The sequence below is a fragment of the Tamandua tetradactyla genome, chromosome 4 (genome assembly GCF_023851605.1).
Source record: "Tamandua tetradactyla isolate mTamTet1 chromosome 4, mTamTet1.pri, whole genome shotgun sequence".
In the NCBI taxonomy this organism is placed as follows: Eukaryota; Metazoa; Chordata; class Mammalia; order Pilosa; family Myrmecophagidae; genus Tamandua; species Tamandua tetradactyla.
The window spans coordinates 144,574,386-144,598,834 of NC_135330.1; the positions used below are offsets into that span (position 1 = coordinate 144,574,386).

The 24,449-nt window shown below is 41.0% G+C and overlaps 1 long non-coding RNA gene across 1 annotated transcript in view; it reads right to left on the reverse strand.

Moving 5' to 3' along the window:
* The window catches only part of LOC143679405 (uncharacterized), a 166,416-nt gene that overhangs the window by 80,357 nt on the left and 61,610 nt on the right, over positions 1-24,449 (reverse strand). Inside the window, exon 3 of the long non-coding RNA XR_013173720.1 lies at positions 14,077-14,176. This is a non-coding gene — a long non-coding RNA (uncharacterized LOC143679405). The remainder of the gene's footprint in view (positions 1-14,076; positions 14,177-24,449) is intronic.

Genomic DNA, 24,449 nt, shown 5'->3' on the forward strand with positions numbered 1-24,449 from the left:
CTTCAAATCAATTGAGGCGTTTTCTATCAACTATATCACAATTCTTCCAGAATCTCCCCCTTATCCATTTAAAAAGCCCTTTAATATGTTTGGTATTTGCAAACCACAACACCCCACTTGTGGTACCAAATCTGTATTGATTTTTTAAATGCTGCCAGAATATAATAAAGCAGAAATAGAATGGCTTTTCAAAAGGGAATTTTATTGTTACAGGTTTACAGTTCTAAGGTCATACAAATGTCCAAACTAAAGCATCCAGAGAAAGATACCTTGACTCAAGAAAGGCCAATGGGTCTGGAACACCTCAGTCAGTTGGGGAGGCATGTGCCTGGCATTTGCTGGTCATTTGACTTCTGGTTTCAAACATCTTCCCCGGAGACATTTTCGTTCTGCATCTCCAAATGTCTCTGTGTCAGCTCTGAAGCAACTGAGTTTTCTCCAAAATGTCTCCCCTTTTAAAGGACTCCAGTAAGCTAATCAAGACGCACTTTTAATGGGCAGAGTCACATCTCCATCTAATCTAAAGGTCGCACCCACATTTGGGTGGATCAATCCCCATGGAAACAATCTAACCAAGATTTTCACCCAATAATATTGAATCAGGATTAAAGGATATGTTTTTTCTGGGTACAGTGCTTTCAAACCAGCACAGTGGATAATGACTTTACTTTCAGAGTTGGGCTTAGAGAGAGTGGGGTATGGTCATTGATTTTGACAAGATTACCAAATTCACTCAATTAGAAAAGAATGATCTGTTCAACAAATGGCTTCTGGGAAAACAGGTTATCTATATTCAAAAGAATGAAGGGGTACCCCCTACCTCAACACCATATACAAAAATGAACTCAAAATGAATCAAAGTCTTACACATAACCAAAACTATAAAACTGCTAACAGAAAACTTAGGGTAGCATCTTCAAGACCTTGTGTTAGGTGATCATTTCTTATCTTTTACTTCAAAAGGATGAGCAGCAACAACAAAAATACATGTACAGGACTTAATCAAAATGAAAAATGTTAGTGCATCAAAGGAAATCATCATGAAAGTAAAAAGACAACCTTCAAAATGAGAGGAAATATTTGGAAAACATGTATCTGATAAGGATTTAATATCCAGAATATATAAAGAAATCCCATTCAACAAAAAGACAAATAAGCCAATTTGTAAAATGGGCAAAAGACTTTAATAGATGTTTTTCTAAAGAAGATATACAAAAGGCCAATAAGAACATGAAACAATTCTCAATATCTTTAGCCATTACAAAAGTGAAAATCGAAATGACAATGAGATACCATCTCATACTCACCTAGAATGGCTTATTAAAAGGTGGAAAATAACAAGTGTTTGCAGGATGTGGAGAAATATGAACACTCATTCATTGTTAGTGGGAATGTTAAGTGATGCAACTGCTGTGGAAAACAATTTGGTGGGTCCTCAGAAAGTTAAGTATAGAAATACCATGTGACCCAGCAATCCCACTTCTAGATATATACCCCAAAGAACTGAAAGCAGGGACTTGAAGAGATATTTGCACACCAATGTTCATATTGGTATTACTCACACTTGCCAAAAGATGGAAGAAACCTAAGTGTCCATCAACAAATGATGGGCAGATAAAAAAAATGAACAGATAAACAAAATGTGGTATATAGTACAGTGAATATTATTCAGCCATATAAATTAATGGGGTTTTGATATGCAACAAAATGAATGAACCTTGAAGACATCATGTTGTGTGAAATAAACAAAACACAAAAGGACAAATATTGCGTGATCGCACTGATATGAAATAATTAGAATAAGGCAATTCATACTCAGAAACCAGAGTACATGTGAACAGGGGTTAAGGTGCAGGTAGGGAATGGGAATCAATGGTTAATTAGTACAGAATTTCTGTTTGGGGTAATGGAAACATTTTGGCAATGGATAGCAGCGATGGTAACACTACATCATGAATGTCATTAAAACCACTAAATTATATATATGAATGTAGTTAAAAAAGGGGGAATTTTAGGTTGTATATACGTTGCTAGAATTTTAAAAAAAGAGGGCGGTGTGACAGTGGCTCAGCAGGCAGAATTTTTGCCTGCCATGCCAGAGATCCAGGTTTGATTCCCAGTGCCTGCCCATACCAAAAATAAATAAATAAACAAAACAAAGGACCCTTATATCACAGCATATACAGAAATCAAAATGGATCAAAGACATCAATGTGAGAACTAGAACAATCAAACTTCTAGAAGCAAACATAGGGAAACATCTCTAGGATCTTGTATTAGGCATTGGATTCTTAGACTTCATACCCAAAGCATTAGAAACAAAATAAAAAATAGATAAATTAGTCCTCATCAAAATTAAAAAAAAAAAACAAAACTTGGCCAGTACAATGGTGGCTCCATGGCAGAATTCTCGCCTGCCATGCTGCAAACCTGGGTTCAATTCCTTGTGCCTGCCCATGCAAAAAAAAAAAAAAGAGGAGTGTACGGTACAGTGAACCCTAATGTAAATTATCAACTAAAGTTAATAGTATAATTACAACATTATTGTTTCATCAATTTTAACAAAGTTTCCACACTAATGCAAATTCTTAATAATGGAGAAAGCTGTGTGTTTGAAAGGGGGAATGTAGGAACTGTGTATTTTCTGCACGATGTACTGACGTTGTGACCTTCACAGAACACCCTGGTGCTGCTGACATGATCGTGCTTGTGCATCAAGCCAAGCACCTTGATTTAGGTGCATCAAGGCCACCTTTTGTCAGAGACTGGTGGCCACGTCTCTTTTCTTCCTGGACACACAGTGGGACCCTACATCCCAACACCTTTGTCATTAGGGGTGGCCATGTCACTGAGTTCTCACCCATAGATCACGAGGGATGTGTGGTGCTCTCAGGTCTCTCCCGTGAGAATCCCATGCACAGGGACCCATGCTCTTTCCCCTTCCACCAGCCTCATGCAGACAAACACAACTGCTTGGAAGCCACATATCCAAGACAGTAGAGCCACACAAGATAGGCGTTTGAATCGCTGCTGGGGAACTCCGATCAAAGAACATTCCTTGGGGTTTAACATAAGCAAGAAATATACCTGTATTGTGTTTGACCCATTATACAATCTTTACTCAACTCCTTTGTTACAGCAGTGTACCTCCTCTAATTAACATGTGTCTTCTTTCTAAGGTCCCAACTATGGAGGCTGAGTGCTCTCCTAAACTGCTTTTCAGTAGAGAATTGCAACACATAATTGTTCCTGTGAAAATACTGTACATGACGTTAGAGAAGCTATCTCTTCTTGATGATAAAGCTTCACTTAAAAAGCCTCTATATTTTCACTTAATGTCCAGAGAAAACAGCACAAGCTTTAGAGTCAGTCTGTGTTTGGGTCCCTATTCTACAATATTCCACGTGGGTGATCAATATCTATTCACTTTATCTCTCTGACCCTAAACGGTTCTCTGTAATTGGGATAATTAGCATCCACTTTGCAGAGTTGTAAGGAGTAGAATCAACGTGTTTAGCATAAGGTCCGGTGTGCAGTAGATGCTCAGTAAGTAGAAGCTATTGTTATCATTGTTATTTATATTTATTAATATTTACTTGATTTTACCCTTTAAATACAGGAAGAGTGTCTTCCTGTACTTAGGATATAAGAATATCTTATAAGTACTTATATCTTATAGGTATCATATCTGATATAACAGTATCCTTACATCTTCAGCACCAAGCATGATATTGAGTTGCCAAGCTGTGAATTTTTACACGACGTGGATTATGTCTAATGTATCTCTGTATCTCCACACCTATAACAGTGATGGGAACTTCAGTAAAAGGAGGCTGTCATTATTAATATTATTATTCACTAACTGTGGCCTCCAAAGCAGGAGTCATGTCCATAAATCTTTCTCTTGGACCTAGAAGAGCAACTTGCACATAATAGACCCTGCACACTAGTAATCAATAAATTGCTAGTAGGTAGGCAATCTAATTCTGGTTATTAGGATTGGTGGGAGGCAGTGGTTGCTATAGAAAAGGTAGGTCTGAAAGAGAATCTGGATTCCATATTAAGAGTAGCCTGGAATCCCAAAATCTCCTGTACTGCTGTTCTAATTTGCCAGCTGCCAGAATGCAACACACCAGAGCAGATTGGCTTTAATAAAAGGGGATTTATTTTGTTGGTTCTTCAGAGGAAAGGCAGCTAATTTTCCACTGAGGTTTTTTCTTACGTGGGCAGGCACAGAGTGATCTCTGCTGGCCTTCTCTCCAGGCCTCTCAGTTCCAACAACGTTCCCCAGGGTGATTTGTTTCTTCAGCTCCAAGGGCCTGGGCTGAGCTGCGAGTGCTGAGATGAGGTATGTTGAGCTGCTTGGGCTGCGCTACGTTGAGTCTCTCATTTAAGCACCAGCCAATTAAGTCAAACATCATTCATTGCAGCAGGCACACCTCCCAGCCGACTGCAGATGTAATGAGCAACAGATGAGGTTCATGTACCATTGACTCATGTCCACAGCACCAGAACTAGGCATGTCCACCTGGCCAAGTTGGCAACTGAATCTAACTACCACAATTGCATATGTGACTTTACTCCCTTGCTCCCACCAGAACATTCATTCAAAGCTAAACAAAGTCCAGTTTTCACTTGTCTAATGAAAGATAAACAATATAGCCTTCCCAATGTACCTCACATAGTCATCATGAAGGTCAAACACCACATTAGATATGAAGTGATAGACATATATGAGTGAGATGCTATTTTTATTGTTGTTGTTATCACAAAAGTCTCCTTCTATCATCTCCATTATTGGTAGAATTGTGATTTTGATCCTTTTCTCTTATCTGGGGAAACAGGACACACGGGAACCCTGGGTGACATCAATTCCCTGTATAAGGCATGACTATAAAGTAATGACTGCTCCTTGGAAACTCACCCAGAAATGACTCATTTCCTAGAAAACAGGGAAGTAAAGCACTTCATCCAAGATAAGGGTGTATCACAGGCAAATAAGGCTAGCAGGTGATAAGTCACATTTCACTTTGTCAAGATTGCTTCAACAATGCATAGACTCGTAAGCAGGCTTGGAAATGAAAAGCAGGAATTGGGAGGAGAAGGCAGAGCAGGAACTGAGATGAAAAAAATATGTTGAAATAAGGCTTTGACATAGCTGGAGGAAATGTAACTCAATTACTCTGTGTATAAATAATTGCCCTGATTACATCTAAAGAAGTTGGAAAGAAGGTGCGGTCAAGTCAGAAATGTCACCAGGAGCAGCTGCTTGGCTGACTGCCAAATGAACTCTCCGAGTTACTTTTACTTAGGGCTTTCTCCATGGGAAAACAAGTCTTTTCCTTCATAGGCTCTGAAATTTGATGCTGTCATTACACACCCGTGAATTCATCTCTTGAGGATTCAAGCTCACAGGAGAGTGAAGTACAGACTAGAGAGCCAACATGCTCATTTACACCAAGCCATCTAAGTATCAGGGTATGCCCATTTTGCCTCTTCTGGCCAGACCAGTCTCTCTGACAATGTATACAATAAGGAAATGCAGACTGAACATGGACATTCCCTTTGTAAGCCTGACATAGGTGCTAATTGTAGGATTAGAATTATATGACTCTCAAGCCGTTCTTCTTCACAGTACAAATACACTTTTAGGAGCCAATGCATCCAGCTGGGGAAGATGTGATTCCTCTACTAATTTTCCATAAAGTTGTCGTTGCTTGAATGAGCAATGGCAACTTCAGTCTCTCTGCCATTTGTTTTCCTGCATCCTACAATGACCTGTCTCTCTCTGTACAATACACTGTTTTGGTTTCCTAAGCTGCTTAAGGCAGATACCATGAAATGGTTTGGCTTAAACAATGAGGATTTATTAGCTTACAAGCTTACAGTTTTGCAGCTGTGAAAATATTCCAATCAAGGCATCATTGAGGCAACGCTTTCTTCCCAAAAACCAACTTCCAGCTATCCTTGGTTCCTCTGCCACAAGGCAAGGCACATAGAGGGAACCTGCTGGCCTCTCCCTTTTCTTCCAGGTTTTGCTGTTTTCAGCTTCTTGCCTCCATGGCTTTTTCTCCGTATTCTTCTGTTATAAAGGACTCCAGTAATATGATTAAGTCTCATCCTGAATGAGGTGGATTACATCTTAACTGAAGGAGCCTCACCAAAATATCCTAGTTACAATGGGTTTACATCCACAGAAATGAATTATGTTTAAGAACATGTTTTTCTAGGGTAGATATAGTTTCAAACCACCACACACCTGAAAATCACATTCCTTCTCATTCTTTCTAACATGATAAGGTCAAACAAGGTTCTTGAGTCTTCTGTTCATTCTAGGTGAAATGCCTTATTTCTATGATGAATCTAATATCTGTGTGTCAGTTTGAAACTATTATATATCTCAGAAAAGCCATGTTTTAATCCTAATTCAATACTGTAGGGTGGAAACTTTTGATTAGACAATCTCCAAGGAGATGTGACACACCCAGCTGTGGGTGTGACCTCTTGATTAAATGGAGATGTGATTCCACCCATTCAAGTGGTGTGTTGATTAGTTTACTAGAGCCTGACATAGGTGCTAATTGTAGGATTAAATGTTTCTTTAAAGGGGGAAACATTCTGAAGCAATGACAGAGCAGATGCAGGTGCTTGCAGAACAGTTACTTCAGAGACACAGATGTTCAGAGATGCTTGGAGTGCCCACAGAGAGAGAAGATGCCTAGACCCAGACAGAGCCCAGCAGACATCACCATTTGCCTTCCCATGAGAGGCTAAGCAAGCCTGAAGCCAGAGGTGTGTCCTGAGGGAGCTAAGTGAAGGCCCACTGACACTCAGAGAGGAAACTACTGGCATCAGAAGCTGGAAGCAACGAACCAGGAACTAGGGCCAGCAGACACCAGCCACATACCTTCCCAGCTCAGAGAGATGTTCCAGATGACATCAATCTTTCGAGAATGAAGCTAACCTCTTGTTGGTGCCTTAATTTGGACACTGTCACTTCCTTAGAACTGTAAACTTGTAACATAATAAATCCCCTTCTTAAAAGCCATTCCATGAAGTTGTGAGGCATGCAGCTAGGTGAATGAAACTTGAGGACAGTATGTTAATGAAACATCAGAAACAAAAAGATAAATATTATCATGCTTCACTCATATAGACTAGCTATAATACACAGACTTGGAGGATTGAAGTCAAGAGCATGAGTTATCAAGTTGGGGTCTATTATAAAGTATCCTATATTATAAGCTCTGTAAGTGGTCACATCTATTCTGGGGTTGTAACTATTATTTCTAAATTCTGAGATACTGAGTTACTTGTATATAACCTGGTCATTCTCTGAAGCTTTGGGTATTTATGAGACACCTGAGACTCAGAGTTAGAGCTCTGAAGCTATGAAAGTCAGCATTACCCCATATAGCAATTGTTAAAATAGTTGAAAAATTAATCAAACTTTTTTAATAGAACTATGAATGAAGCTGATCTGTATAGGACGAAGGTAAATCAGAACCCAGGGTAAAGGATGATATCAGCCATATTTTAAAACTTCAAATTCCATGTAAGACCAAAAGAAGAGATTTTTATTTGGTGCAAATTTTATATTTTGGGTAGCACATTATCTAATTTAACTTGTATGGTCAGTTTATTTGAACACCATAATTACATGGGCTCTTGAATGAGGTGGGAGACCTTGTTGGTTTGTACAGGTTAGTGTGATGCCCTGATACATCCCAGAGTAATTTGGGCAGAGAATAAAAAAGTATTTGCCACGTCCCCTTGGGGGACTAGAGAGAAAGGGGGAAATATTAAACTTTCCCATCTGGGGAATTCCTTATATTCTTGCAAGCAGTGGGGACAACAAATTCTATAGGCTGAGCCCTTGACCTTGGGGTTCACCCCTATGAAACTTATTTCTGCAAAGGAGAAGCTAAGCCTACCTATAATTATGCCTAAGAGTCACCCCCAAAGAACCTCTTTTGCTGCTTGATGTGGCCTCTCTCTCTAAGTCAACTCGGCAGGTGAATCACTGCCCTCCCTCTCTCTACATGGGACATGACTTCCACGGGGTTTAAATCTCCCTGGCAATGTGGGACAGGATGAGCCAGGATCCAGGATCATGGGATGGAGAAAGGCTTCCTGACCAAAAGGAATAAGAGAGAAATGAAACAAAATAAAGTTTCAGTGGCTGAGAGATTTCAAACAGAGTCAAGTGGTTATTCTTATGCATTGTATAGATGTCCCTTTTTAGTGTATGGTATATTGAAGTGACTAGAGGTAAGTATCTGAAACTGTTGAATTGTATCCCAGCAGCCTTGATGCTTGAAGGCAATTGTATAACTATATAGCTTTTTACAATGTGACATTGTGATTGTGAAAGCTTTGTGTCTGACACTTCCTTTATCCAGGGTATGGACAGATAAGTTAAAAAAAGAAGGGCAAGAAAATAAATAAATAATAGGGGGATAAGGGGCAAAATAAATTGGTTAGATTGAAATACTAGTGGCCAATGAGAGGGAAGGGTAAGGGTTATGAGATATATGAGTTTTTTCTATTTTATTTCTTTTCCTGGAGTTATGCAAATGTTCTAAAAATTATCATGGTGATGGATAGTCAACTATGTGATGATATTGGGAGCCATTGATTGTATACTATGGATGGACTGTATGTGTGTGATGACATCTCAATACAAATTTTTTTTTTTAAAAAAGCCATCCCATTTCTGGTATATTGCATTCTGGCAGCTTAACAAACTAACACAATCTTACTCAACAATCAGGTGATATTTTCATTCAAGATGACTTGTTCTCACCTCTGCCTACAAGAGCTCATCTTACTTTTCCCCTTGAAAAGAACATAGTCTGCTTATGATGTCAGCATTACACATTTGATTGTCGCATACATAAACCCTTAGGTATTCAACTTTCAACTGAGAGACAAATATTTTTATTGTTAAACTGACTTCATAAGCAAAAACTCCTTGCCAAAGGAAAAGTCATGAGTGGCAAATATGGCAATGAAATAACAACAGGTCCCTGAGCACAATGAGGATGCTGATAGAATAAAAGACTGGAATTCAGACAAGCAGGTTCTTGACCCAGTTCAGCCACTAAAGCCTTGGGAAACTCATTTTGGCCTTAGCTCATTATCTGAAAAGTGAGAGAATCAGATGAGACCATTACTGGGATTCTTTTCATCTCTAAAAGCTTATGATCCTAAGATACTAGAGCTGGTACCATACTGCTGAAAAAACTTGCTTAGAAAATGAGAGAAGATTGAGTAATGACAGTCTTTACAAGTCCCACATGCTTTGCACACACTATCTCATTTTAACTTAAATCACCCTGTGGATATGTCCTTTTATCATCTGATTTCTCAGATAAAAAAAAAAAGAGGTCCAAAGAAGTTAACCGATTTCCTTAATATCCTATAGTTAATACAAGGTTTGAATGCTGTGCTGTAAAGATAGAGGCTAAATGAAACTACCAAAATGAAGAAATTGCCCACTGTGCAGCCTGCTAAAAGTCAACAGTCCCAGTTCTTCATTTCTGCTACTCTGGGGGAAGAATTAAAAATTACTTCATATCAGTGCCAACCTACCCTTGAGTGTATGGCAATTGACCTAGATGAGATGATTTGAATGAAGGGCACTTTAACTGCTAACTTTATTCAAAAATTTATCCTGGTCCTGGAGCTAGGAGCACCTGCTAAACCACCTTTCAAAAATCCATTCTTCAGGGCCCACCCCAATCAAGATGGCAAAGTAAGAAGCTTCAGGGCTCCCTCTCCCAACAGAGGCTTTAAACAACCATCACGAACTGGCAGAAATATCTTGAACAAAGCTACAGAAAACAGTTAAAGGCTTGAAAAAGCAGGGTGAGCACCAATCAAGAAATAGGCTACTTAAAGGTAGGAGGATCTTGTGGTGCTCTGGCTGGCCCCTCTCCCAACCCTTCACCAGTGTGGCATAGAGCCCCAGCCCAGGCTCCCAGTGCAGGCCCCTGTTCCCATTTCTGGAAGGAGCAGAGTAACCAATGTGTACATACTGGGAGCATGTATATCTGGCACAGTCTTACTAGTGACAGCCTGAGGGACTCAACCAGGATATTTGTCATAGGTTCAGCATCTCAGAACTTGCCCTGCATGTAGAAGGCAGCTCACAGAGTTCCCTACAGAATGTTCGAGGAGTGACTGCCTGGGGCAAGGGATTGCTGACAGTAGGACATATAGTACAGGACCATATAGAAACAGCTTCCTAGGGAAGAGGGGACATTTGTACTTATGTAAGTAGGGGAATTCCTAACACCGTACACATATGCCCAAGACAGGACACAGGGCAGAAAGGATCAGGGAGACTCCTCTACTCTGGCCTGGCATTATTCTCTAAACTCAATATATGGATAAGCCTTGTGGGGAGCTCTTGCACTGATCAGTCAGTCATGACTGGGAATGTCTTTTCCTTCATTTTCTTTTTTTAAACTTTTTATTAGTTCTTGGCATTCAAGGAAAACTCTCTCATAACACTAGCTGCATACGATCTCAAGGAATAGATGCCTCAGAGTCTTCATTCCAGAGATAACACATTAAAGCATCAGTATGTCCAGGTTTAAAAAAAGACAGCACAACAAAGAAACAGGAAGTGATGGCCCAGGCAAGGGGAAGACTGAAGCCTTTGAAACCACTGATGAAGAGAAGCAGACCTGGGACAGTCCAGATAAAGACTTTAAGAAAATGATCTTAAAAATACTCAAAGTGTTAAAAGAAATCATAGACAAAGAACTAAAGAAAGTCAGAAAAATGATAGATGAACACAAAGAGAACATCAATTGAAAGACAGCAATTATGAAAATGAAACAAACAGAGCTGCAGACTACAGCAATAGAAAGTTAAAATCTCCTAGTTCGTTTCTTAGTCTTTTAGCTAAGATCACATGTAAAAACTCCCCAGAGGGGTTAGCAGAAGATTGGAGCTGGCAGAAGAAAGAATCCAGGCACTTCAGGTTAGACAACTGGAATCACCCAGTCTGAGGAGCAGTAAGAAGAAGAAATGAAGATAATGAACAGGGCCTAGGAACCTGTAGGAAATGCATACCAGTGCATACATGGCAGGAGTTCCAGAAGGAGAAAAAAGAAAAAAGGGGCAGAGAAAATACGCAAAGACATATTGACTGAAATTTTCCCGGGTTCAAGCAAAGACATGAATTTACACATCCAAGATGCTCAGTGAACTTTAACTAGGTAAACCCAAATAAACCGACATCATGACATACTAAAATCAAAATGTCAGGTTGCCAAAGGTAAAAAGAGAATTCTGAAAGCCACGAGAAGCAAAATGACACATACAAGGGAGTGTCAGTTTCTGTTTGGAAACCATGGAGGCAAGAAGGCAGTTGCGTAACATATTTTACATGCTGAAAGCAAAAAATTGCCATCCAAGAATTCTATATTCAGCAAATCATTTCAAATAGGGAGCTATTAAGACATTCTCCAATAAGCAAAAACTGGGGGGGGGGGGGTCATCACCACTAAATCAACCCTACAAGAGATGCTAAATGGACTTCTGCAGGTTGAAAGGAAAGAACAGTAAACATTAAATCAAAGCCAGACAATGATCTCCAGTAAAGGTAACAACATAGGTAAATGTAAATGCCAATACTAATGTACTTTTGGTTTGTAACTCCTATTTTTCCTTCCTACAGGATCTAAAAGGCAAATGCATGTGATTTAATGAGAAATCAGCAGTTTGTAGCTCATATTATATAAACCTGCAATTTGTGGCAAGAATTACATAAAAGCGGGGGAATGAAGGAATATAGGAACATAGTCTGTACACACTATTAAAGTTAAGTTTGTTTCAAAGCAAAAGAGATTTTACAGATTTAGGATGTTACATTTAAGCCCCATAGTAACTACAAAGAACATAGTAAAGAAAAATGCAAGCTCATAGAGGCAGGAATTTAAGTTCAAGTTGCCAGGGACGGGGGGTTAAGGGAATAGGGTGTAATGCATAATGGGTGTGATGTTTCTGTTTGGGGAGATGGGAAAATTTTAGTATTAGAAGGTGGTGAGTGTAGGCAACATTGTGATGCAATTAATTCCACTGAATAGTTTTCTTAGGAGTGGTGAGATGGGAAAATTTATGTTGCAGATATGTGCACACAATTAAAAAAAAGAAAGAAAGAGCAACTGAAAGAGACAATGATAGTTTAATGTTATACATGATCCTGGATGGGATCTAATAAGCAGGAGAAAAGGCTCAAACGGACAGTATTGGGGCATATAAAAAAATTGGAATATAGACTGTAAGCTTTCTATCAATGTTAGATTTCTTGAACTGCATAAATGCACTTAAGGTGGTCAAGTAAGGAAGTATCCCTGGTCTTTGGAAATGCACATGGCAGCATTAAGTGTTTAAGGAGTATGATGAATACAGTTTACACTCAAGTTTTCAAAAAGTGGTTTGATAAATTGACAAACAGATAGATGCATAGATAAAGGGGTGATGGAATGATACAATAAATGTGATAGAATTAAAAAATTGATGGATCTGGGTATCTGGAGGGATAAGGATATGTTGGAGTTCTCTGCATGAGGTTTGAATTATTTTTGTAACAAGGCTGTAAGAGTGAATGATTTTTAAATTAAACTTTTTTTTTTAATCTATTCTTCTGGATAAAGCACCTCACTCTTTCTGGGGTTCTCTTTCAAAGGGCAAAGAATTGGGAGGTAGACACTCATTTCTGCTAAACTGGTCCATCAGATATGACTGCCAAGGTGGGAAAGCACCAGGCATCTAGAGAGAGGATGGAGAACTAAGGAGAGGATGAAAGGAGAAGGAAGGGAAGGGAATGTGAGGCCAAGCACCTACCTCTTCCTTTGCTGGGATCAAACCTAGAGAGGAGGAAATTTGCTCCTAGCCTGAGCTGGGATTCTAAAGCCGTTATTTATAGCCTGTGGCCTCCCGAGTCAGGTGGCACCACTTGCACAGGAAAGTTGCCAGAAGCAGCAGGGCATATGTCACGCTGGGGACATTCCTACAGCAGATGGTGGCCATGTGCACTGGCGTGGCAGCCAAGGGTTTATTCAGAGTGGATTCTGTTCTGCTCTAATGGCATCTGTTTCCAAAACAGGGCCGGGCCTCCAGATCTGCTGACGCTGCTGCACTTCCCAAATCCCAGGCGGTTGACAGCTCGGCATCCGGAGCCCTCGGCCCTTGGGGCAGGCTGCACAGAGTTAACTAGAGCACTGGAATTTCCTCTCTGTCTCATTAAAGGAACCATCTAAGTTCACGTCTCTCACAGGAGGAATATCGGCTGAAATTAGTCTTGAACAAGTGATGAGCGAAAGCATCAAATTCTGTGATTCTTCTTGTGACTCAATTAGGAATGCACTGGAATAAGAAAATCTCTGCACACTTCCTTTCTCTCATGGGGAATATGTTGGGACTCAGCAGCTGCACATGCTGGTGCTAAGGATGGCAGTCATTTCTAGGAAACCTTTAAAAAAATGATTTTTACACAGCATACCTTCTACTTTTTCCTCCTCAAAGCACCTAATCTCACTGTCCTTAGCTATATATTCAGGGAAGGAAGCCATCCTGGAGGTTTCATCTGGAATATCCAGATAATGAGGGCACCATGTAGATGGTTTTTTTTTATGCTTATATATGTAGATTTATTATATATAAAGAGAGAATGAATAATGATGAATAAATGAATGACTGAAAGCTCAAATGAATGAACAAATGCATAGAGTAAACATATACGTTACCCCGAGATTGGACCCACCTAAGAAATGTTGACTATATAATAAAGCAGATGTTTACTTGCAGAAATTTAAGTCTATTTTCACTTAAAGATCAGTACTATGATGAAAACAATCTGTATAAAATAAATTATTATCCCTTAAACGTTATGCCCTTAAAGAGTGATTTTCTAATTGATCTTCCCTGTTAGAATCATCAGCCAAATATAAGAATTACAGTGCATATACCTGGGAAAAGTCATGAACGAACAACATGTACATACACAAAGACAACTCACAAACATAAAATTAATAAAATTAGATGGGGTTTTTATCACACCTCTCTTTATCCTTTGTTTCATTTCAAATGCGCTGCTCCAGCTTTCATTTCAGCTTCTACAGCTTCATCCTGGGCATGGGGTTTGTTATTCAAGTGTGGACTGCGAGGAGAAAAACAACATGAGAATGAGATCATAGGTTTATCAACCCCACTGCCCCCAAACACAGTGAGCCACTTTGGGCAGCCTGGCTGTGCCCGACAGGAAGGCCCGCTGCTGGGGAACCAAGCCAAGCTTTGAGCTCAGCATTCAGATTGTTGAAAAGTTTCTTGTGAAAGTCCTGAGCAGAGTAGCGAGATTTTCAGGGAGTGGAGCCCCAGACTCCCATCAGGAAATAGTGTTTCTTAGATGGCCTCTGGATCCCAGGAATCCAGCTTCAATTTCCTAGGAGAATAGATACGGGGGCGGGTGTGTGTGTGTGTGTGCAAATCTTCTGCAACTCCACCCACCCTCCCCTCCCTCCCCTCCTGCAGCAGCCCATGGTTTCTAGTTCCCACTGCAGGCTCCGACTGCTCTCATTTCCTTCCTTCCTGAGCGCTTTCAGCACTGTCTGCTCTTTGCAGGCTTGGTGGCAAGCAGGGAGCCTCTGGGCATCAGAGCAGAGCCCCCTGGGCCTGTGCACACAGGTATGTGGACCTCCGTTTGGAGGATCTATGTGCGTTTTGGTTTAAACCTAGAGGTGACTTTTGTTCTCCTTGCTAATCTACTGATGAAGAAACTACCCTGGAGGGAAGGCGTAGTGGTGATATGAAGACACAGGGGCGAAGTTGGGATGAGAATTCAAGTCTTTTCACTCTCCACCTACTACACCTCCCTTTCTCCTCTGTGCAAGGGGTAAGGAGAGAAGAGAAGTAAAGATCTTGGGGTTAAAAAGTTTGTGAACCACTAGCCTAAGGGTTTTCTGAATCAGAAATTGTGCAGCTTTAACCTGTTCTGTGCTTCAGAAGTAGACCCCGCATTCCACAGCAGGGCATCTGGTTGACTGCTTTGAAAAATGCAGTGTGACTTTGCACACTGGCAATAGCCACACTCAGCTCGCTCCCACATCCACCCACCCCCGCCACACACCGCAGCACTGAGGAAGGGCCGTCTGATGCCAGGACCTCTCTCTTGCAGAAGGGTAGCCTGAGCCGCCTGTAGCTCTGGTGGAAAGATGTGGAAACTCATGAAAGGAAGCTGTGGTTCAGCATTAACAGACAATATGCAGAGATCGAGCGTTGAGCATTTTGAGGTTATGCCCATCTGTGAATGTCCCTGTCCTTCTACCGCCCCCACTGCTGCTGTTCAAAACTAGCATGAAATGAGGTGGATTTCAATGCCTCTGGCAGAAACAATCCAAATTCAGCCATTTTCGTTCAGGCCTTTGAGAGTTTAAAAATAAAAGACACAGTTTCATCTCTTTTAGGTTGTGCATCTACTTGTTGCACAAAACCTAGATTTTAATCCAGGCCCAAACCATCTTTTCAAAATGCATACTCCTGGTGAAATCTAAACCATTAAAATATTTCATGTGAGTCCTCCAGATATTCCTACCTGCCTTATTTCTTCTTATGTACTGTCTCAGTTTCCTGGCTCTTTGGACAAATGCCACACAAATAAGCTGTCTTAAAAACAAGAATTTATAGGCTCATGTCTTCAGAGGCTAGAGGGCTTGCTTCCTTCTGGGTTGGCAGCCTTAGGGAGGGCTGGCAGTCCTTGGGCTCCTTGGCTTCCCTACCACTTGGTGAGATCCTCTCCTTTCTCTTCCAGGTTATATTGACTTCCCGCTTCTGGCTCATCCCTGTGACTTTCTCTCACTATTTTTTAATTTCTTCTGTTTATAAAGGATTCTAGTAGTACAGATTAAGAGCCAACCTCATTTACTTGGGCCACACCTTAATTAGAAATAACAAATCCAAGAGATCCTCATTGCAATGGGCTCACACCCACAAGAATGCAGATTAAGACCAAGAATATGTCTAAATTTGAAGAACATAACCCAAGCCACCACATGTACTAAGATGACAATAATTAGTCTTTGTGACACATACCAGGGATTTCAATACATCATGCAAAGAGGATGTTATTATTTCCATTTTACAGATGAACAAAATGAGGCTAAGAATTCCTGGTGGTATGTCTTGCTCAGATCTTAGAGATGGTAACAAGGCTGTGATTCAAACCCAGAAGTGATTCTAGAATGTGGATTCTTTCCATGCGCTACTCCATCCTTCTGTCTCAGGTACAACTGCTCAAAGCTCACTTAACCAGCTCATTCCTCATGTCCTTAAAGCTGAGCATGCAGAAAACCCACTATCCCCATTCAGCCCACACTCTGGAATACTAGCTAGAGAAAGGCAAACTGCCTCCTTTTCCTTGAGATTCCTAAAGGTTCTTTCTGATACTCCAATCATGAGGGTCCCCCCCCCCACACACACACACACTTTTTTTTTTTAGCGTGGGCAGGCTCTGGGACCTGAACCCAGGTCTCTGGCATGGCAGGTGAGAATTCTGCCACTAAGCCACCACGGCGCGCCCATGAGACCCCTTTTAAGATGAGCTACTCATAAGGGCTGATACTGGTTTCTTCTTTCCGCATTGCCTATACAGAAGGAAATGAGACTGTTTCAGACTGATTCAGAAACAAACATAAAATCCCAAGAACTAGGTGTTTAATGAATATTATCTCCACAACGAAAATAAAGGTGATGATGATGAGAAAAAGACTCAGTTCAGGAAAAGCATCAAGAGTGTTTCACTGAAATTGTCCATAGAGGTTTGCCAAGGAGCTGTGGTAGAGGACTCAGCAGACGTGTGGAGTAGTTTTGTGAGCGGTTTTTCTCTGATAGAGTCAGATAAAGATTTAGTGTCTCCTCTCTTCTAGGGTACCAAATGAGGGAGCAGCAGAGGCTAAGAGGCTGCTCCAGGGAGAAGCACATATTAGCAAACAGAGCATCACCTACTACCTACACAGGGAAACAGGTACCTCTAAGTCATCATTCACCAAGCCTGGAGTCAAACTGACAGGTTGCAGACATTGGTGACAAAAGAGGGTGCAATGCATTACTGGGTTCCTTGACACTGAACTTTAGTCTAAGTGCAGAGGTGCATGGTGGTCTTGAGCCTGGCTCACCGAACAAGCCCTCTGCATGTCTCGCCGCGACATGTGTTATGTCCTATTGTCCAGCCACTGAGCGGCCAGTGCAGTAGTGCTGGGTCTTACTCCCGCACTAGTAACATAGTTGTGGTCTGAGAATCAAACAAGGGCAAAAATAATAAAAATAACAACATTTTTTTTCACATTTTCACACTGGGACTGGACTTCCCCAGAAGACACTCAGAGCCTGTGTATGGCTGTGAATATCTTTAAAAATGTTCGGAAACTTTCCCCTAAAAGATTTTCTACATAGGTAACAAATTGCCTTCAGCTTCTAGAGCAATTAAATTTAAATGATTGTGAATAAAGAATACAAATGGCCTATGTTATGCATTAAGTCAATACATCACACATCCTGGACTAACAGCTGTTGCTCTGATTCCTTCTTGAATTTTGGAAATGTATTTTTTATTGCGATTGTGGTTAGCTACGTGGTTTCAAGGAGAATAAATAAAGCTTTGAAGGAATACCATGTGAAATTTATAAATGGAAGTGTTTTTTTACATTTAAAGTAATTTTATACTTAGAGCAATTGTACATCAATGGCTTGCAATCTTTTAAGAAACTATATTTTCGGAAAAGAAATCTAGCTTAATGTGAACACTTTCTAGCTCGTTTTAGAAATGGAACACAGAAATCAATCCGCAGACTCATATTTCAACCATCTCTTGTCATTAGTCATTTTTGCTATTTTATCCACAGCTTATAGAGGTGAGAACTGGAAAAGAATAAAAATGTGTTTTTTACTCATATGTCCTTACTTTGTTTTAATTGCCAGTAAAGGATGACATGTTATAGTGAAGGCATTTTATTACAACTCAGAGAGAATGGTTGAATGAGTTATGAGCTATGTGGGATGTGGGTGTTGAAAGATGTACGACAGTTAAGTTCAGAAATACCTTTCATTCCCCTGTATACAGTATTGCAACAGCTAAATAACACGTTTTTCATTTTATCGGGTTAAATAAATGGCCTTGACTCACTATAAATATTGAATGTGTTTTTATATTAGAGTAAGCATTAATAATGATGTTACTGGCTCTGCATTTGATGTCAATGAAAAAATGAGTGTGCAAGTTTCTAGGATGATGAACTCTGATCGCTTCTCCTGACACCCACAGGCCTGCCACATGGTCATAAAGCTGCAGGCAAGGGGAGTGGAGCCAGCCTAAGTCTAAATCCCAACTCTACCACTTACTTGCTCTATGACCTTGACAAGTTGCCTAGTCACTTAGTGCCTCATTCTCCTCCTCCATATGGTGGGGGTGGTAATATCTTGTGTTGTGAGGATTTGATTGAGTTATGCATAAAGCACTTAGAACAGTGTCTGGCACATAATAAATGCTACATAAGCCTTAGCTCTTTTGATGACAATGACCTTTTTCACTTTGGTGCCTTACATAGTGCTTCCACTTCCACCCTTCTGTAGGCCCTACTGGCTCCCCCAAGTCGACTGCGGCAAGTAGGATCCCAGCTGGGATTCCTGTAATTGCCCCACCCCACCCATCCCCAATTCAAAGAAAATATTCCCCCTGAAGTGGGTGAATTGTGTCCCCCTCAAAAAAGATATTTTGAAATTCTCACACCTGGTACCTTAAAATATGATATTATTTGGATATGTGACCATTGCAAATGTAATCAAGTTAAAATAAGGTCAGAGTGGATTAGGCAAAGACACAGAGAGAAGCAGCATGTGAAGACAGAGGCAGAGATTGGCATGATGGAGCCACCAAGCCAAGGAAAGCCAAGGCTTGCCAGGAGTGACCCCAAGCCAGGCGAGAGGCATAGGGCCAGTTTCTCCCTCGGAGCCTGCAGCAGGAATCAACCCTGCTGTCACCTTGATTTTGGATTCCTGGTCTCCTGAACTCTGAGGAAATAAATTCCTCTTGTTTTAAACAACTCTGTAGTAATTTGTTATGGCAGCTCTAGGAAACAAATACACCATCTTTTGTGGCTCACTTGCATCCAGCTGACATTTCTTTCACAGCATGTACTTCACTTGTTTACTTTATCTGTCTGTCTATCTATCTATCTATCTATCTATCTATCTATCTATCTATTTATCTATCTCTCTCTCTCTCTCTCTCTACCTACTTAGTGTGTGTGTAGCAGGATTGAAAAACATTTATTTTTAATAGCTGATATTGATTCCCTCTTTGTTAGGAAATCATCTTTGGGTTAGAAAACACTTAGGTAAATTTGGGCAGGGAGGATGAGTCCCAAAGAAACAAAAAGTGAGCTAACCCCTCTCCATATGATAAGTACCTTACATTTGGGAATCAGGCTAAGCTGTGAAAAATGAATTGTATGAGCTGGGAAAGGTAGTCAAGCAACAGTGATAAGAGTTTCCAGCTTTGCTAGGAAAAGCGGCCAGTGAGAGATTCCTGGTGTTAGAAGGCTGAAAGAGTGAATTTAAGTTTAAATTATTTGCATCTCTGAAGTGTGAAGATAAAACTGAAGACTTGAATAATGTCTGATACCCACAATGACTTGTGGTAAGTGGTTTGGGAAGAAATTAAGGAAAGAAGGCTGAGTTAAATGGAAGTGAATTGAAGCAAAAGGAAGAGAAAAGTCATGGGAAATGAGATACAACTGAATGTAGGCATTCAGGGTCCTTCAACTTGGAGCCAGAAACAAAAATACAGTCGATCTTCATTATTTGATTACATATAAATAAATTTGCCTATTCACTAAAAATGTGTGGTGGTTTTGCCATCACACGTAGACATGGAAATGCATGGAACTGTGAAAAATTCCCAGTAAGGTTGAACAAAACTGATTGGGTAACTGTAACACAGTGTTCACGGGACCTTTATAGACACAACCACCATGAATAACAAGAATTAGCTGTATTATCAAGAATTTACAGAAATCTTCGTGATCGAATATGCATCCCATTATGTGTGCAATAAAGTACTCAACCTATATTATTTCCATCTCAAAGGCCAAGTGTGCTAGTTCAGGATCTTCAAGAAGCAGACAGGATTAGATGTGAAAGAATGAATAAAGAATAAAGAGAAGGGAACTGGAGAAGGTGAGAAGAGTTTCAGAAAGCAATACGTTTGATTCCTATGAAGGGATAGGAGAGAAGGAAGGAGGACTGGGTAGAGAGAGTCTCAGAGCACAGTGCAGTTCTAAGATGGGTCCGGCCAGGCCAATGGAGTATCCTTGAGACAACACTATTAGAGAAGTCCTGCCTCTCCTGAGGAAAGGACCAGCAATAACACCCCCCACCATGCTCAGTTACTCACTAGAGGCAGCCCACTGAGCATGTTTCCTATGTGCAGATGTGATGGTGAACCCAAAGGGGTCAAGGCCTGGGACTGCAAGTCAGCCATTGAGCCGATCACAGCCAATCTGAGCTATACATTTTCAAGGCTGCCACCCCAGGATAACCTCAGTGGACAGGAATCATGTCTGATTCATCTTTCTGTACTCACTGTTCAATAAGTGTTTGTGGATTAATAAGTTCATCTATCCCACATGCAAATAATCACTCTAAACAAATGTGAAATGGGGTGTTAAGAACATGAGAGTTCATTATGCTATACGTAAGGATTCACAAATGATGTAGTTCATCATACTTTTCTTTCTATGTTGCTCTATATTAAAATTTCCCTAATAAAAATGTGTATCATAAATATTATTTAGAGAGCTGTGCCAGTTTGAATCTATTATGTACCCCAGAAAAGCCATGTTTTAATCCTGAACCAATCTTGTGGGAGCAGCTGTTTCTTTTAACCTTCCATGGAGGTAAACTATGGAGCTGTGTGGCATGCCCAACTGTGGGTGTGGCCTTTTGATTAGATGGAGATGCTACTACACCCATTTAAGGTGTCTTGATTAGCTTACTGGAGTCCTTTAAAAGGGGAAACATTTTGAAGAAACTTCAAATGTTAGACTGCCAACAGAGCAGAGATGATGTAGATGTTTGGAGACTGAGACAGAAATAACCCAGGTGCTAAGCAAAGACTCACAGAAATAGCCAGAACCTGAAGAGAAGAAATCTCTGGCCCTGGGTGATGCCATGCTAAGAGATGAAACCCAGAGTTTTGTCCTGGAACAGCTAAGTGAATGCCCACAGACATTTAGAGAAGAAATGACTGGCATTAGAAGCTGGAAGCAATGGAACCAGGAACAACAACCAGCAGATGCCAGCCATGTGCCTTCCCAGATCACGTTTCCTTGAGCCAAGGTATCTTTCTCTGGATGGCCATATTTATGGCCTTAGAACTGTAAACTTGTAACTTATTAAATTCCCATTTTTAAAAACTGTTCCATTTCTGGTATATTGTATTCAGGCAGCCTAATAAACTAATACAAGACTATATCTGATAAAAGGAAAAAGTTAAAACAGGGAAATTTGATACTTCCCTGTGCTCTAATGCTCCAAGCCCTGACTTTCTGCCTCCAGATCCCCAGTGACTGCTGGGCTACTCCCGACTTCTCCCGCCCCAGCAGTTTGGCTTGTGGGTTGGTTCTAGGGCTTTATTTAATTGTCCCTCCACCTGAAGCCTGCTTAAAATAATTTCTCAAACTCTACCCTGGGGATATCTCCCAGAGCAGCAATTTCCACCCAATCAAAAGGCCGCAAAGCTCAGGTTCCTACAGCTTTTTGGTTCTCAGGCACCAGTCTTTGACCCCTTGACTAAAATTTCTCTGTTAAAACACAAAAGTCGACTTTTTTTGGTAGAAGTAACAGGATGGCTTGTTACAAAGATTTCTGCCAGGATCATGGCATGGGAAAGAAAACCCAGGTGAGAACCTAATAATCTTTGGTAAAAGAATCCTGTGGTGGGCTGGTACCCAGCTGGAAGCGATTACTCCATTTTAACAGTGAAGAGGGTAAAGGAGGAGGGCAGGCAGGAGTCAACCATTGGCCTGCCTTTGATACCAGCAACTCTCCTTTTATTCTCATTTCTGACCCTTGATCCTGAAACCCTTCTACCTTCCACTCTGTTTCAGGCACACCTTTGCTTTGACTGCAGGCACCCTGTCATTCCCTCCATTTCTGCCTTCCTTCCTGGGTATCTGTCCTCTTACTTTACTATTTTCATCATACTAGAGTTTCTAAATCATCAGGAACACCGAGGTTAAAGTTTTGGCTCCACCTACGATGTGTTCAAGGAGATACACACGTTATGCATTAAGTGCAACAAATATGATCACATGAAGCTAGCAGGAGCTCTGGCGACGTTGAGCACACACACTTATAAAGATGGGACATCAGACTTAGGCTCACATGAAAAGGTGCGCAGGACAACTGACCAAAGGCATCTAAAGACCTGGATCTATAGGTTGTCCAGAAAGTCAGAGAAGTGGGCCAGTGGTTGCACAGAACATTTAAAAGTAGTGTGTGTGTAGAAAGTATGCTGTTCCCTGTACTGGTGGTGAGATGCTCATGCTGCCTGCTCCTCTCGGCCCTGTGAGTAGTTTGACATGTTAGTTTACTTTTAGGCTATCCCCATGGTAAAATGTTCTTAGTTTAAAAGAAACCAACTCTAAATAGTTTAAGCAGAAAAAATATATATGATTAAAGGAGATCAACTCGCTCACAGGATCTTCAGAAGGGCCCTTGAAACAAGCTTAAATACAAAGCAGCCAAGAAAACGTCCATCACATTCAGCTATCCCAGTGGTGACAGACAGCTGGACTCACCCAATCAACACTATCGAAGTGGACAAACCATGCCACTGTGGACCCTCTGACACAATGGTCTCTGGGAACCGGACACTATTGCCACTGTACTAGCCAAAATGGATCCCAAACAAACATCCCTGCTGCTTCACATCCATGGTTTCCAATTCAAGGTCTGAGTCTGGTGGGACTCAAGTCACTGTGCCCCTAAGAGCATGGGCTACTGTGTAAGGATCTGGGGGAGTGGTCAGCCTTTAAGTTGGAGACTTCTCCCATCACGGTGACAATATTCACAGGTACCTGGCAGCCAAAAGAATGAAACACTGCTGCACCAGAATGCTCTGCTACTTCTGCTGCTCTACAGCAATGCTTTAAATAAAGCTTCGCTACCTAGAAAATTAGATTTTGTCTCTACTTACAGAAAAAGAAAGGCCGATTTTGTAAATTCAGAAATTCTCAGTAGTATCCATAGCACCCCACTACCTTCAGGATAAGGAGGAAACTCCTTAGACCACCACTGAAAGTTTTCCACAACATGATCCCAATCTGCCTTCTTAGCATTTCTTCAGTTACCTTCCAAAATTCTCTATCTTACAGTAACGGCACTGGTTAGCGCCTTCTCCCCATCCTGAGACCCACCACATCCTTTCACCTTGGGCATTTTTGTTCATTTCACATCCCTTCAGGGCCATCTCCACTCTCTGCACCTAGCCAAATGTTTCATCCTTCAACATGCAACTCAGATCCCGCCACACATCACTTTCCAGGACCACCTGGTAGAAAGGACTTTGTTTCATCTTCGAACTCCAGCAGGAATTATAATCTTCATAGTCCACTTGCCAGTTGATCGTGTACATGTTACATCACTTCTATCGATGTCTCCAACTCTTATTTGTGTCTTTGATTATTCATAATAGATTTATGCATAACTATGTCTTCTCTCTCCAGTAGCCTCTTAAAGTCCTGCACGTCAGGGGTTCTGTGCTAGATTCCTCATAATGCCCACAGCATCTCACACAAGGCCTAGCACATAATAGGAAGTCAATAAGAGCATGTTCATTTCCATCTGTTTTATTCCACAGACTTTTTAGGTATCAAAATGAATACGGGGTGGGCCAACAGTGGCTCAGTGGCAGAGTTCTCACCTGCCACGCTGGAGACCTGGGTTTGATTCCTGGTGCCCGCCCATGCCAAAAAAAAAAAAAAAAAATGAATACAGATGTCCTTGATTATTAGCACAGCCCTGCTCCACATGCTGACACTTGTGCATTTTTTCAAGTAGGACACCTTTCTTAGGGGAGAGGGGAGGGAGTCAGCAGTTGATTCTTCCCCAGCAAGCGTGCTGGCAGAAAAAGATAACACCTCAGCAACTCTCATTAACCTAGGAAAGTTGGGACAATATTTTTCTAAGTAGTGCTGATTATGTTTTGGGGTATATTTGAAGAGCGTTTCTAAGTATTAACTCATTGGAGCCTTAAGGCAACTCCATCAAGTAAATGCCACTGTCTCCATTTGAAAGCAGACTCAAGATTTCAACCCAGACAGACTGACTCCAAAGGCAGTACTCTTAACCACCAGTTAGCGACCAAGACACTCACATTT